Source organism: Bufo bufo, chromosome 1 (genome assembly GCF_905171765.1).
Source record: "Bufo bufo chromosome 1, aBufBuf1.1, whole genome shotgun sequence".
Taxonomy (NCBI): Eukaryota; Metazoa; Chordata; class Amphibia; order Anura; family Bufonidae; genus Bufo; species Bufo bufo.
In genome coordinates, this window is record NC_053389.1 from 796,882,885 (window position 1) to 796,895,960 (window position 13,076).

Consider the following 13,076-nt stretch of genomic DNA (forward strand, 5'->3'; position numbering starts at 1 on the left):
GGCATGTGCACACATACTGCTCCACCATGTCGCACGTCCCTGTTAGCGTTTTTTCTCATGGCAGGTTTATGATGGTTATACAATTAGGCATCAGACCTCCAACCCGTGAATATTTCCCTGTGCAATGAATATCCGATTTGCACTGGCCAGGAGATAAGACAGACCAGACTTAACTCGGGTTGTCAATATCTACAATCAGGCTCGGACTGGCTCACCGGGAAGCCGGTGAAATGCCCGGTGGGCCCCTTGCCTGTCTGCTTATACTGCAGCCAGAGCCACCAGCAGGGGCAGGGCAGTTGCTATACTTTCAGTTTCAGGCGCCTGGCTGTTATCAGGGGCTGGACTGCGGCACTGGCACACATATCATTTTACTTTGGTGAAAGGGACAGCACAATACTTTGCAGCGCTTGTCCCTTTCTCCAAAGTAAACTTCACCGACCCGACATGAGCAGACAGCTCCCCCCCTCCCCTCTGCAGTGTGATATTCCATCATGTGTGAGGAGGGGGCGGAGCCAGAGGAGCCGAGGAGACAGCAGCAGGAGATAATGGAGACACTGCTGCTCTCTCTGAGTCACTGTGCCTCCCTCCAGTATAAAGTTCTCTTCTCTCACTGGTCCCACTACTCCACACAGCAGAACTGGGGTAAGTTACTGTGGGAGGGAAGTGGGAAGAGAGTCCTGAAGCTGCTGCCCCTGCACATCTTGTGTCCCTGTCCCAGTCCCTCACAGACCTTTCCCACCAACTATCTCACCTATACTTTATACAGGGCAAGAAGTTATGTCTCCCAGTGTCCCCCTCTTCCCTCTCATCAGTGGCATTTCACACTTTCCCAGCCCCTCACCCCCACATAATATGTAATGTCTCTGGAGCACACAATCCATGGGGCCCCGGTGCAAAACTGAACCATGGGGCCCCCCTTCCCGTCCCCCCCCCCCCCCCCCCAACCTCCCTCCACCAGCAGCAGAGTTAGGCTCCATTCACACGTCCGCAAAATGGGTCCGCATCCTTTCCGTAATTTTGCGGAATGGGTGCGGACCCATTCATTCTCTATGGGGACGGAATGGATGCGGACAGCACACAGTGTGCTGTCTGCAGCCGCAATTGCGGAGTGCGGCCCTGATTTTGGGTCCGCAGCTCCGCAAGAAGATAGAGCATGTCCTATTCTTGTCCGCAGCTTGCGGACAAGAATAGGCATTTCTATGGGGGCGCCGGGCTGGTGTGTTGCGGACCCGCAATTTGCGGGTCCGCAACACACCACAGACGTGTGAATGCAGCCTTAGGCTACTTTCACACCTGCGTTAGGTGCGGATCCGTCTGGTATCTGCACAGATGGATCCGCACCGATAATGCAAACGCTTGTATCCGTTCAGAAGGGATCCGTTTACATTACCATGAACAAAAAAAAAAAGATAATGCAAACGGATCCATTTTGACTTACACTGAAAGTCAATGGGAGGCGGATCCGTTTTCAATTGCACCATATTGTGTCAGTGAAAACGGATCCGTCCTCATTGACTAACATTGTAAGTCAGGACGGATCCGTTTGGCTCCACGTCGTCAGACGGACATCAAAACGAATCTGCACAGACGGATCCGCACCTATAATGCAAATGCTTGTATCCGTTCAGAACAGATCCGTTTGGCTGTAAGCAGCGTTTTGGTGTCCGCCTCCGGAGCGGAATAGAGGCTGAACGGAGGCGAACTGATGCATTCTGAACGGATCCTTATCCATTCAGAATGCATTGGGGCAAAACTGATCCGTTTTGGACCGCTTGTGAGAGCCCTGAAACAGATCTCACAGGCGGACCTAGAAACACCAGTGTGAAAGTAGCCTAACTCTGCTATATTTCTGTAGCCTGCAACCTCCGACTGCCCAGTTGGGCTGAAACTACTACACCCAGCATGTTCTGGCAGTAATAGTAAATGGATATTGGTGCAATTCTGAGCTACTAGTCTATATAATACAATATAATATTATGTGTTATATAGACTAGTAGCTCAGAATTGCACCAATATCCATTTACTATTCCTGCCAGAACATGCTGGGTGTAGTAGTTTCAGCCCAACTGGGCAGTCAGAGGTTGCAGGCTACAGAAATATAGCAGAGCTAGTTATAAAGCCAGCCCCCATCAGACCCCATCAGACCCTACTCTGAGTCTAATCTGAACTCACTCACCATAAATGTGGTGAGCAATTATGAAGACCTTTTTTTTTTTTTTTTTTACAAATCTTATCTTCACTTCCGAACCTGCACCGGCTTCTTCACGCTCTCCGGTTCCTTCTTCCTGCTGCGTCTCGGCGTTGTTGTGCGCCTGCGCAGCCTAGGGAAACGTTGTGTCCGGTGCGGCCGCCCAACAGGAAATGACTAGGCACGCCGCACCTGCACGGGGAGGAGAATCAGGGGGAGGAGACTCTTACTCAGGGAGGGTAGGGCTGGCCTGGCCTGGCACTACAGCGCAGAAACGCAACACTGGGCGGCGGGCCCCGGGTTAAGGCTGTTTCACACGAGCGAGTCGATTGCGGGAATCGCGCTCCGTGTGTGAGTGTGATCCTCCGCTCTGGACTTGCAGGAGCGCACGGCATTATCATGGTTTATAATACTATGTGTCTCTGCATGGCCTTTTTTCCACAGAATCATAGTGACAGCTTTATGTCACTATGTCCAGAGCGGAGGTTCACACTCACACACGGAGCGTGATTCCCGCAATCGACTCGCTCGTGTGAAACAGCCCTTATACAGGCAGGCACAGCACTACTGCAGGGCGGGGCCAGGGGTCCACAGGCGGCCGGGCCCCCTGGAGTGCCGGGCCCAGCCGCGACCCCTGTATGTACGCCCCTGCTCTGGAGGTTATCTCAGTACTGGAGCGATATAAGAGGAGCGGCTGATATAAGTCACATGTGATGTAATGTCTCTGAAGGTTATATCAGTGCTGGAGCGTTATAAGAGGAGCGGCTGATATCAGTCACATGTGATGTAATGTCTCTGAAGGTTATATCAGCGTTGGAGCGTTATAAGAGGAGCGGCTGATATCAGTCACATGTGATGTAATGTCTCTGGTGGTTATATCAGTGCTGGAGCGTTATAAGAGGAGCGGCTGATATCAGTCACATGTGATGTAATGTCTCTGAAGGTTATATCAGTGCTGGAGCGTTATAAGAGGAGCGGCTGATATCAGTCACATGTGATGTAATGTCTCTGAAGGTTATATCAGCGTTGGAGCGTTATAAGAGGAGCGGCTGATATCAGTCACATGTGATGTAATGTCTCTGGTGGTTATATCAGTGCTGGAGCGTTATAAGAGGAGCGGCTGATATCAGTCACATGTGATGTAATGTCTCTGAAGGTTATATCAGCGTTGGAGCGTTATAAGAGGAGCGGCTGATATCAGTCACATGTGATGTAATGTCTCTGGTGGTTATATCAGTGCTGGAGCGTTATAAGAGGAGCGGCTGATATCAGTCACATGTGATGTAATGTCTCTGAAGGTTATATCAGCGTTGGAGCGTTATAAGAGGAGCGGCTGATATCAGTCACATGTGATGTAATGTCTCTGGTGGTTATATCAGTGCTGGAGCGTTATAAGAGGAGCGGCTGATATCAGTCACATATGATGTAATGTCTCTGGAGGTTATATCAGTGCTGGAGCGTTATAAGAGGAGCGGCTGATATCAGTCACATGTGATGTAATGTCTCTGAAGGTTATATCAGTGCTGGAGCGTTATAAGAGGAGCGGCTGATATCAGTCACATATGATGTAATGTCTCTGGAGGTTACCGTATTTTTTGCCCTATAAAACGCACTTTTTTCCCCCAAAAAATGGGAAAATGCCCCTGCATCTTATGGGGTGAATGCTGACATTTTTACAGGCTGCGATGTATACGAGAGCGGGGAGGGACTGGGTGCGGTCACTGTACTCCGGCCCTGCCGCTCCGGTGCTGCAATATTCAAATATAAAATGTCTCATTCAATTAAAAGTGATTAAACATGCCCCCCCACACACTTTTAATATTACCATACATCCTAACAGCCGGGCTGGCGGCAGCATAACTCCCTGATGTCACGTGCCTGCGCCGGCTACTTTATGAATCAAGCAGGCGGCGCAGGCACGTGACGTCAGTGAGTGACGCGCTGGCCGCCCAGCCTGCCTGCGTTGTACAGAAGCTGTTAGGGTGTACAGTAATATTAGGAGTGAGGTGGCATGTGTAATAACTTTTAATTGAATCAGACATTTTATATTTGTATACTGGAGCGGTGGGGGGGGGGGATCTGTGGATGACAGTTTTATGGGGGACATCTGTGGGTGGCACTGTTAAGGGGTGGGGGGGTCTGTGGATGGCACTGTTATGGGGTGGGGGGTCTGTGATGGCACATATATAACAGTGCCACCCACAGGTCCCCCTCCATAACAGTGCCACCCGCAGATCCCCCTCCATAACAGTGCCCTCCACAGATCCCCCTCCATAACAGTGCCACCCGCAGATCCCCCTCCATAACAGTGCCCTCCACAGATCCCCCTCCATAACAGTGCCATCCACAGATCCCCCTCCACAACAGTGCCATCCACAGATCACCCTCCACAACAGTGCCATCCCACAGATCCCCTCCATAACAGTGCCATCCACAGATCCCCCTCCATAACAGTGCCATCCACAGATCCCCTCCATAACAGTGCCATCCACAGATCCCCCTCCATAACAGTGCCATCCACAGATACCCCCCAATAACAGTGTCCGTCACAGATACCCCCCAATAACAGTGTCCGTCACAGATACCCCCCAATAACAGTGCGTCATCCACAGATCCCCCTCCATAACAGTGCCATCCACAGATCCCCCCCATAACAGTGCGTCATCCACAGATCCCCCCCATAACAGTGCGTCATCCACAGATCCCCCATAAGGCCTCATGCACACGACCGTTGTTGTGTTCCGTTCCGCAAAATGGGGTTCCATTGTTCCGTGATCCGTTTGCGTTTTTGTTTCCGTGTGTCTTCATTTATTTTTGGAGGATCACCAGACATGAAGGAAAGTTAAAAAAAAATCTAAGTCAAGTTTGCCAAGCAAATGATAGGAAAAAAACTGACGCGGACGCGGATGACAATCTTGTGTGCCTCCGCGTTTTTTCACGGTCCCATTGACTTGAATGGATCCGCAAACCGTTTTCCGTGGAAAAAATAGGACAGGTTATATTTTTTTGACGGACTGGAACCAGGGATCACGGACGCGGATGACAAACGGTGCATTAGCCGAGTTTTCAACAAACCCATTGAAGGTCAATGGGTCCGCAGAAAATCACGAAAACAGAACAACGGACACAGAATAAAACAACGGTCGTGTGCATGAGGCCTAACAGTGCGTCATCCACAGATCCCCCATAACAGTGCGCCATCCCCAGATCCCCCCCCATAACAGTGCCATCCCCAGATCCCCCCCCATAACAGTGTCCTTCACAGACCCCCCCCCCCCCATAACAGTGTCCTTCACAGATCCCCAGTAATAGTGCCATCCACAGACCACCATTTGTTCCAAACCCACCAAAAGCACACCTTTTGGTTAAAAATATTTTTTTTCTTATTTTCCTCCCCAAAAACCTAGGTGCGTCTTATAGGACGAAAAATACGGTATATCAGTACTAGAGCGTTATAAGAGGAGCAGCTGATATCAGTCACATGTGATGTAATGTCTCTGGAGGTTATATCAGTGCTGGAGCGTTATAAGAGGAGCGGCTGATATCAGTCACATAGGATGTAATGTCTCTGGAGGTTATATCAGTGCTGGAGCGTTATAAGAGGAGCGGCTGATATCAGTCACATAGGATGTAATGTCTCTGGAGGTTATATCAGTACTGGAGCGTTATAAGAGGAGCGGCTGATATCAGTCACATATGACTGTGGATAGGTCATCAGTATCTGATTGGTGGGGGTCTGATACCCGGGACTAGGGATCGACCGATATTGATTTTTTTAGAGCTGATAACCTGTGAACTTTCAGGCCGATAGCCGGTAATTTATACCAATATTTTGTGCATTTTCATTTTTAAAAAAAAAAAATTAAATTCCTACACAAATCTGTTGTTAAACGAAGAGATGCCATTATATATCTAGGATTAAATATATATACTTAATATTTTGGTGTTTTTTTTTTTTATTTAATAACTATTTCCCCCTTAGGGGCTAGAACCTGGATCCCTTGTCCTATTCACCCTAATAGAGCTCTATCAGGGTGAATAGGACTTCACACTCTCCCTGCTGCCCTGTGCATAGTACACACAGCAGCAGGGAGGTTACCATGGCAGCCAGGGCTTCAGTAGAGTCTGATAGAGCTCTATCAGGGTGAATAGGACTTCACACTCCCCCTGCTGCCCTGTGCATAGTACACACAGCAGCAGGGAGGTTACCATGGCAGCCAGGGCTTCAGTAGAGTCTGATAGAGCTCTATCAGGGTGAATAGGACTTCACACTCCCCCTGCTGCCCTGTGCATAGTACACATGTCAGCAGGGAGCTGACTATGGCAGCCAGGGCGTCAGTAGCGTCCTGGCTGCCATGGTAACCGATCAGAGCCCCGCAATTACACTGCTTGGGCTCTGATCAGAAGCTGCCACTGCCACCAATGAAGATAACTTGCCCATTAATTCAAATATAGCGACACCTGACCTCTATGAGGGGTAGCTGCGATCCGCAACAGTTAACCCCTCAGGTGCAGCTATATGATTCACCCGCCTCCTATATTTGAATTAATAACTTCATTGGTGGCGCAATGGCCACAGCCCCTCCCCTCCTCCTCCCCTCTTGCCTCTCACTGGTGGCAGCAGCGGCACAGGGGGGAGGGACTGCTTCCTTCTCCCCTGTGCTGCAGAGGGAACATTGATCGCATTGATAGCAGCTCGATCCATGTTCGCGATTCGTTATCGGCATATCAGCAAGGTTAGATGCTGATACCGATAACTTTGAAAATCCTGAATATCGGCCGATAATATCGGTAAATCCGATAATCGGTCGATCCCTACCTGGGACCACTGCTGATCAGCTGTTTGAGAATGCACCGGGGCTCCTGTGCGCCCTGTGCCCTTCTCTGTGATTTTTCTGGGCCATGTGACGTCACGTTCATTGATCAAGTGGCCTATGAGCAGCTCAGCCCCATAGAAGTGAAAGGGGCTGAGCATGATACCAAGCACAGCGGCTATAGGATGTACGGCGCTGAGCCTGGTGAGCTGTGAGGAGGCCGGGGCACTACTGCCAGCACTTCAATAAACTTATCCTTTTGAATATGCAGGAAACATTTCCTTCACTTTGGATATTGTTTAGGCTGGGGGACTGGGTGGTTCATCTAGGACATCGAAGGTCCACGTGTGACCGCTGTCCACACTACTGACTGTACATAACAGACACAGTTATCAACTAAATGAGTTGCTTAAAGGGAGTCTGTCATCACAGTTTCACCTTTTTAACCCTTCCCATAGCTTTTGAGCAGCATTACAGTTGATAAAAACGTTACCTTTATAAGCAATCCTGGACTTATAAAACTGGCAAAAATCATCTTAGTAGGATATGCAAATGAGGGCTCGCAAGTGCCCAGGGGCGGCGTCAACCTCGTAGGTGCCCAGGCAGCTCTGCCTTATCGTCGCTTCCCCCCGCCCATCCTTTCCCTCTGCCCGCCCATCTTCTTACTTCTTCTTTCGCCGAGATCCCGCGCCTGCGCACTGAGTCCATCGGCCGGCGCATTCCATTCCTGGTATGGCATCACAGTAATTAATGCGCATGCGCCGGCTAACGGACTCAGTGTGCAGGATCTCGGCGAAAGAAGAAGTAATAAGATGGGCGGGCAGAGGGAAAGACTGGGCGGGGGGAAGCGACGATAAGGCAGAGCTGCCTGGGCACCTACGAGGTTGACGCCGCCCCTGGGCACTTGCGAGCCCTCATTTGCACATCCTACTAAGATGATTTTTGCCAGTTTTATAAGTCCACGATTGCCTTTAAAGGTAACGTTTTTATCAACTGTAATGCTGCTAGAAAGCTATGGGAAGGGTTAAAAAGGTGAAACTGTGATGACAGACTCCCTTTAAAGAGAAACTATTTGATATAGTGCAGTGCACAATACTGTTCTGTTTAGCATACTGTTACTGTATTGTGTGCTAAAATGCATACATTCATGTGTGCGAGACTGAAAAATGAACAAGTTATATCTCCAGCTCTAGGGTGGGCCCCCAAAATCAATTCCACTGGTGGGCCCTAGGCACCCCAGTCCGACACTGTCTACAATCTTTATTCCACAGCACATACTTATAGGGCATTGGGGTGGGGACACAGATAAAACTTCGTTAAGCAATACTGGTATCTGCTATATACAATACATGAAAGGGTTATTTTACATATTCACCAAGATTGATCTAAATGCTAACAAGTTGAATGACTTGTCATAGGTTGCTGTCATTGTATGTGAGATGTGATTTTAAATAGCCTTTTGTTAAGGGAGGAAGGTGCTATTGTGTTCACCAACTGGCAAAGGGTGTGAGATGTGCTAATTCGGGGTACTGCATGAAACAAGAGATGAGGCTTGTAGGCCTTTTATCATCTGTGATGTATAAATAGTAAAATTATGAAAAATCCCTTTCAACCCAACCTTTGATCCCAACATTTATTTTTGCACATATATATATATATATATATATATATATACATACATACAGGATGACTGTATGTTTTCTTCCATCTAAGGCCTTGTGTGTGTGTGTGTGTGTGTATATATATATATATATATATATATATATATGTGTGACACATGAAGACACTAAAAACTATGAAGGAGATAAAAAAAAACAACTTCTGTGTAATTTGGCGCACAGTAGGAAAAAAATCTCCTGCATAGTGAAAAGAGATCAAAGAAAAGTAAGAAAGAACACAAAACATAAAATAGGCCTTTGGGATCATTGTTATTCTGCGAGTAGCACCATGTGTCCTCCTGGGTATGTTTTTCTGTGCGTTTGCTGGAGGCATGCAAGCTCTACACATAAATAGGATGTTCGGGTTAGACCTTTTTTACAGGGCTAACCCCGCCCTCCATTGCACATGGCCACCTAGTAATATTACAGATACCTCATGCCTTGACCAATAGAAATACATTTTAGAACTGGAAGGTACACATTTGCACACTTACTGAGAGTGCCGGCGGGTGGAGCTCAAACATGCTCACAATCCACTACCACACCCAGAACATGTGCAAATGCTTCCAAATTAATCAGCCTTTTCCTTAACAGATATGGCCCTAATCGGACAACATCCATTTATATCTGGTACAAATATCCTACTGACCCAAAGTGAACCTCTGTTAGACATGTTCGGAAAGGGGGGATCAGCCCCTGAGGAAGGTCTTTTAAAACAGGGTCGACCAAGAAAGGTGATATAGCATTCACATAGACACCAGTCCCACCAACCAATGTTTCATGTTGGGGTCCCCATGGTTCAATGAGACTAGCATCAGCGTGCTATACCCCACTGTTGCTGATGAGGAGCCGCTGGCAGTTTTCACTAAGAATATTGCTCTCAGAGCCAGCAGCCATTAGATTACCCTCAAACCAACAGTGGTGGCTTTCACATGGGGGAGTAGGAACCAGAGTGCTGATCTATAGAATTTCCCTTGCAACGACCTGATCCGATCACGCTCTTATAACCATAATCCGGTCAGACCCTACAGGGAGGCATATACAAAATAAACCTATATAACAATCCTAAGCTAAAAAGAAAGTCCACTATAGTCATCCTATGCTAAATAAAAATGTTCACGACAGTTCCCTCCTCTTTGTCATATGTCCCCTGTGTTCTTTGAATCTCTTGCTGAATCTTCGTTTTCCTCAGCTTGCCCTCGTCGCTTGTGGTGCTCCTTGGGTGCCATTGACTCCATGATGATGCTCCAAACGTCGGCTCGATTCTTCGGGGAGTTGACTCTGGGGGAGGTCCTGATGTGGGGAGGTGTGGCGTGGTGATGAATGTTTAGTTGGACATCCTTTCCATCTAAGACATAGGTTGATCCGTGGTATATCTGGGAGCTGCGATGAGGATGTGATCATCTGCACTTGCCTGGGCGATCCGATCGATCAAACAGCAGGAATATCTCACCAGGATATATAGGATAAAGAGAAAAAAGGAACATCATGAGGATATATACTCCTACTTCTTTCAACCAGTTACCTATGGAAAACAGGAAATCTCCAAAACCACCCAAAGCCTTGAAAGGATTCCATCCCTCACTAGCAATAGCCCTAGCTTTGCCCTGAAGTACAGTGACCTTATCCATATGGGCCTGGACTTTATCACTTGTATCTGTAATCCAAGTACAGCAGTCCTCTCCTATAAACTCACATAAAGCCCCTCCTTAGAAGCTAAAAGATAATCCAGTGCCATCTTTTCCTGTAAGATGAGGGTTGGGTTGATGCATCTGTTGGCAAGTAAACAAAAGCGAAATATCATCATAATCACTGTTTAATTTCTCAATCAGTTTTGCCACATATTCCTCTTGTATCCACATATTCCTCAGGCATCAGAATTAATGGACTCATTGTCCATGGGGTTGGGAAGGGTCTCCCCATCAAAATCTCAAAGGGAGATAGCTTGGTTCTTGGGTCTTGAGTCATTCTGACTTCAGCAAGAATAGCTGGCAAGTACTGGTCCCACTTATGGTAGGTACCTTCAGTTGCCTTTCTTAGTTTGTCCTTCAGTGTACTGTTCATTTGTTCCACGACTCCTAAACTCTGGGGATGGTATGGGTATATGGAACTTCCAATCCATAGCCAACTGTTCAGCTATAGACTGTGTGTAAATCAATTTGCAGTTCCTGAAATGGTCCTTGTGGGGGCAGTAAATGTTCATGACGGCCTACTCTCTTCCCCTGAACATTGTTTCTAGCACAGTTTAGACATCTTGAAATAATACTTTCTGTCACTTGCTTTAAATTCTCTGCACAAAACCTTTTACTTACCTCCTCAATTGTTTGCTTGAGTCCTTTGTGGCCCAAACCATGTATTTCGAGTATAAGAATAGTGGCTGCTATTTGGGGAATCCCTACCACTCCTCCCTTTGACCATAGACCGTTAGCATCTTTGGTCAACCCTTGAACCTCCCAATAAGCAATGTCTGCTGTTGTTGCAAATGTTTGGAGCTGGGACAACATTGTTATTTTCAGGAGTGAGCGGTACTAGCGGGGAATTTACAAAAACTTTGGTCGCACAATTTAGTGTGACACAGGAAGCTGCTTTTGCATGCCTGTCTGCTAACCTGTTTCCCTGAGCAACTAGTGTCATTGAATTTGTGTGTGCCTGGCACTTAATGACTGCAATGGCCTCTGGGAGTTGAATTGCTGCAAGGACATTTGAAATGAGTTGTGCATGTGCTACTGGCTTGCCTGTGGCTGTAGTGAACTCTCTATACTGCCATATTTCCCCAAAGTCATGACACACCGGAAATGCAAATCTAGAGTCTGTGTACACATTTACTCGCTTGCCAGCCATAATTTCGCAAGCTCTAGCAAGTGCGATTAACTCTGCAGCTTATGCTGATGAGACAGCGGCTGGCATAGCCTCAAGAACTCTATTGGGCAATTGTACAACTGCATAACCAGCTTGAAATGTGTGATCATCTGGTCAGGTGCAGGAGCCATCTACCAAAAAATCTTCTGCACCAGGAAAAGGAACACTTTGTAGGGTGGGGCGGGGGCTGGTAGCTATGTGAATTTGTTCTGCACATTTATGTTTTTCTGAAATCTCATCTTGTGGGCCCTTTAGCCCTAGGAGAGAGTTCAAAAACAACACTGGTGCAGTTGGACTTGGAGCCCTGGGGTGGTGGTAAGGATAACATCATATCCCGCCAACCTTTGGGCAGTCATGTGTTGTGTGGACAGATTTTTTTAAAAGGTGTAGGACAGAGTGTGACGTGTACAGTGTGGTATCGTGTCCCAGTGTGATCGAGCTTGTCAATTCTACAGCCATTGCACATGCTGCCACGGTCCTGAGACATGGTAGCCTGCCCTGCACAGTGACTGGGAGTAGTTTGGATATATATATATATATATATATATACAGTACAGACCAAAAGTTTGGACACACCTTCTCATTCAAAGAGTTTTCTTTATTTTCATGACTATGAAAATTGTAGATTCACACTGAAGGCATCAAAACTATGAATTAACACATGTGGAATTATATACATAGCAAAAAAGTGTTAAACAACTGAAAATATGTCATATTCTAGGTTCTTCAAAGTAGCCACCTTTTGCTTTGATTACTGCTTTGCACACTCTTTGCATTCTCTTGATGAGCTTCAAGAGGTAGTCATCTGAAATGGTCTTCCAACCCATGGATGTTCCCATGGATGCTTAGCACTTGTTGGCCCTTTTGCCTTCACTCTGCGGTCCAGCTCACCCCAAACCATCTCGATTGGGTTCAGGTCCGGTGACTGTGGAGGCCAGGTCATCTGGCGCAGCACCCCATCACTCTCTGTTGAAAAATAAATGATGGTCCAACTAAACGCAAACCGGATGGAATAGCATGCCGCTGCAAGATGCTGTGGTAGCCCTGCTGGTTCAGTATGCCTTCAATTTTGAATAAATCCTCAACAGTGTCACCAGCAAAGCACCCCCACACCATCACACCTCCTCCTCCATGCTTCACGGTGGGAACCAGGCATGTAGAGTCCATCCGTTCTCCTTTTCTGCGTCGCACAAAGACACGGTGGTTGGAGCCAAAGATCTCAAATTTGGACTCATCAGACCAAAGCACAGATTTCCACTGGTATAATGTCCATTCCTTGTGTTCTTTAGCCCAAACAAGTCTCTTCTGCTTGTTGCCTGTCCTTAGCAGTGGTTTCCTAGCAGATATTCTACCATGAAGGCCTGATTCACACAGTCTCCTCTTAACAGTTGTTCTAGAGATGTGTCTGCTACTAGAACTCTGTGTGGCATTGACCTGGTCTCTAATCTGAGCTGCTGTTAACCTGCGATTTCTGAGGCTGGTGACTCGGATGAACTTATCCTCCGCAGCAGAGGTGACTCTTGGTCTTCCTTTCCTGGGGCGGTCCGCATGTGAGCC

At 47.4% G+C, this 13,076-nt stretch overlaps 1 protein-coding gene across 1 annotated transcript in view; it reads left to right on the forward strand.

Annotated features, from left to right (window-relative positions):
- Window positions 1–13,076, forward strand: part of LOC120986498 (complement C3-like) — a 445,179-nt gene that overhangs the window by 330,547 nt on the left and 101,556 nt on the right. The window lies entirely within an intron of this gene.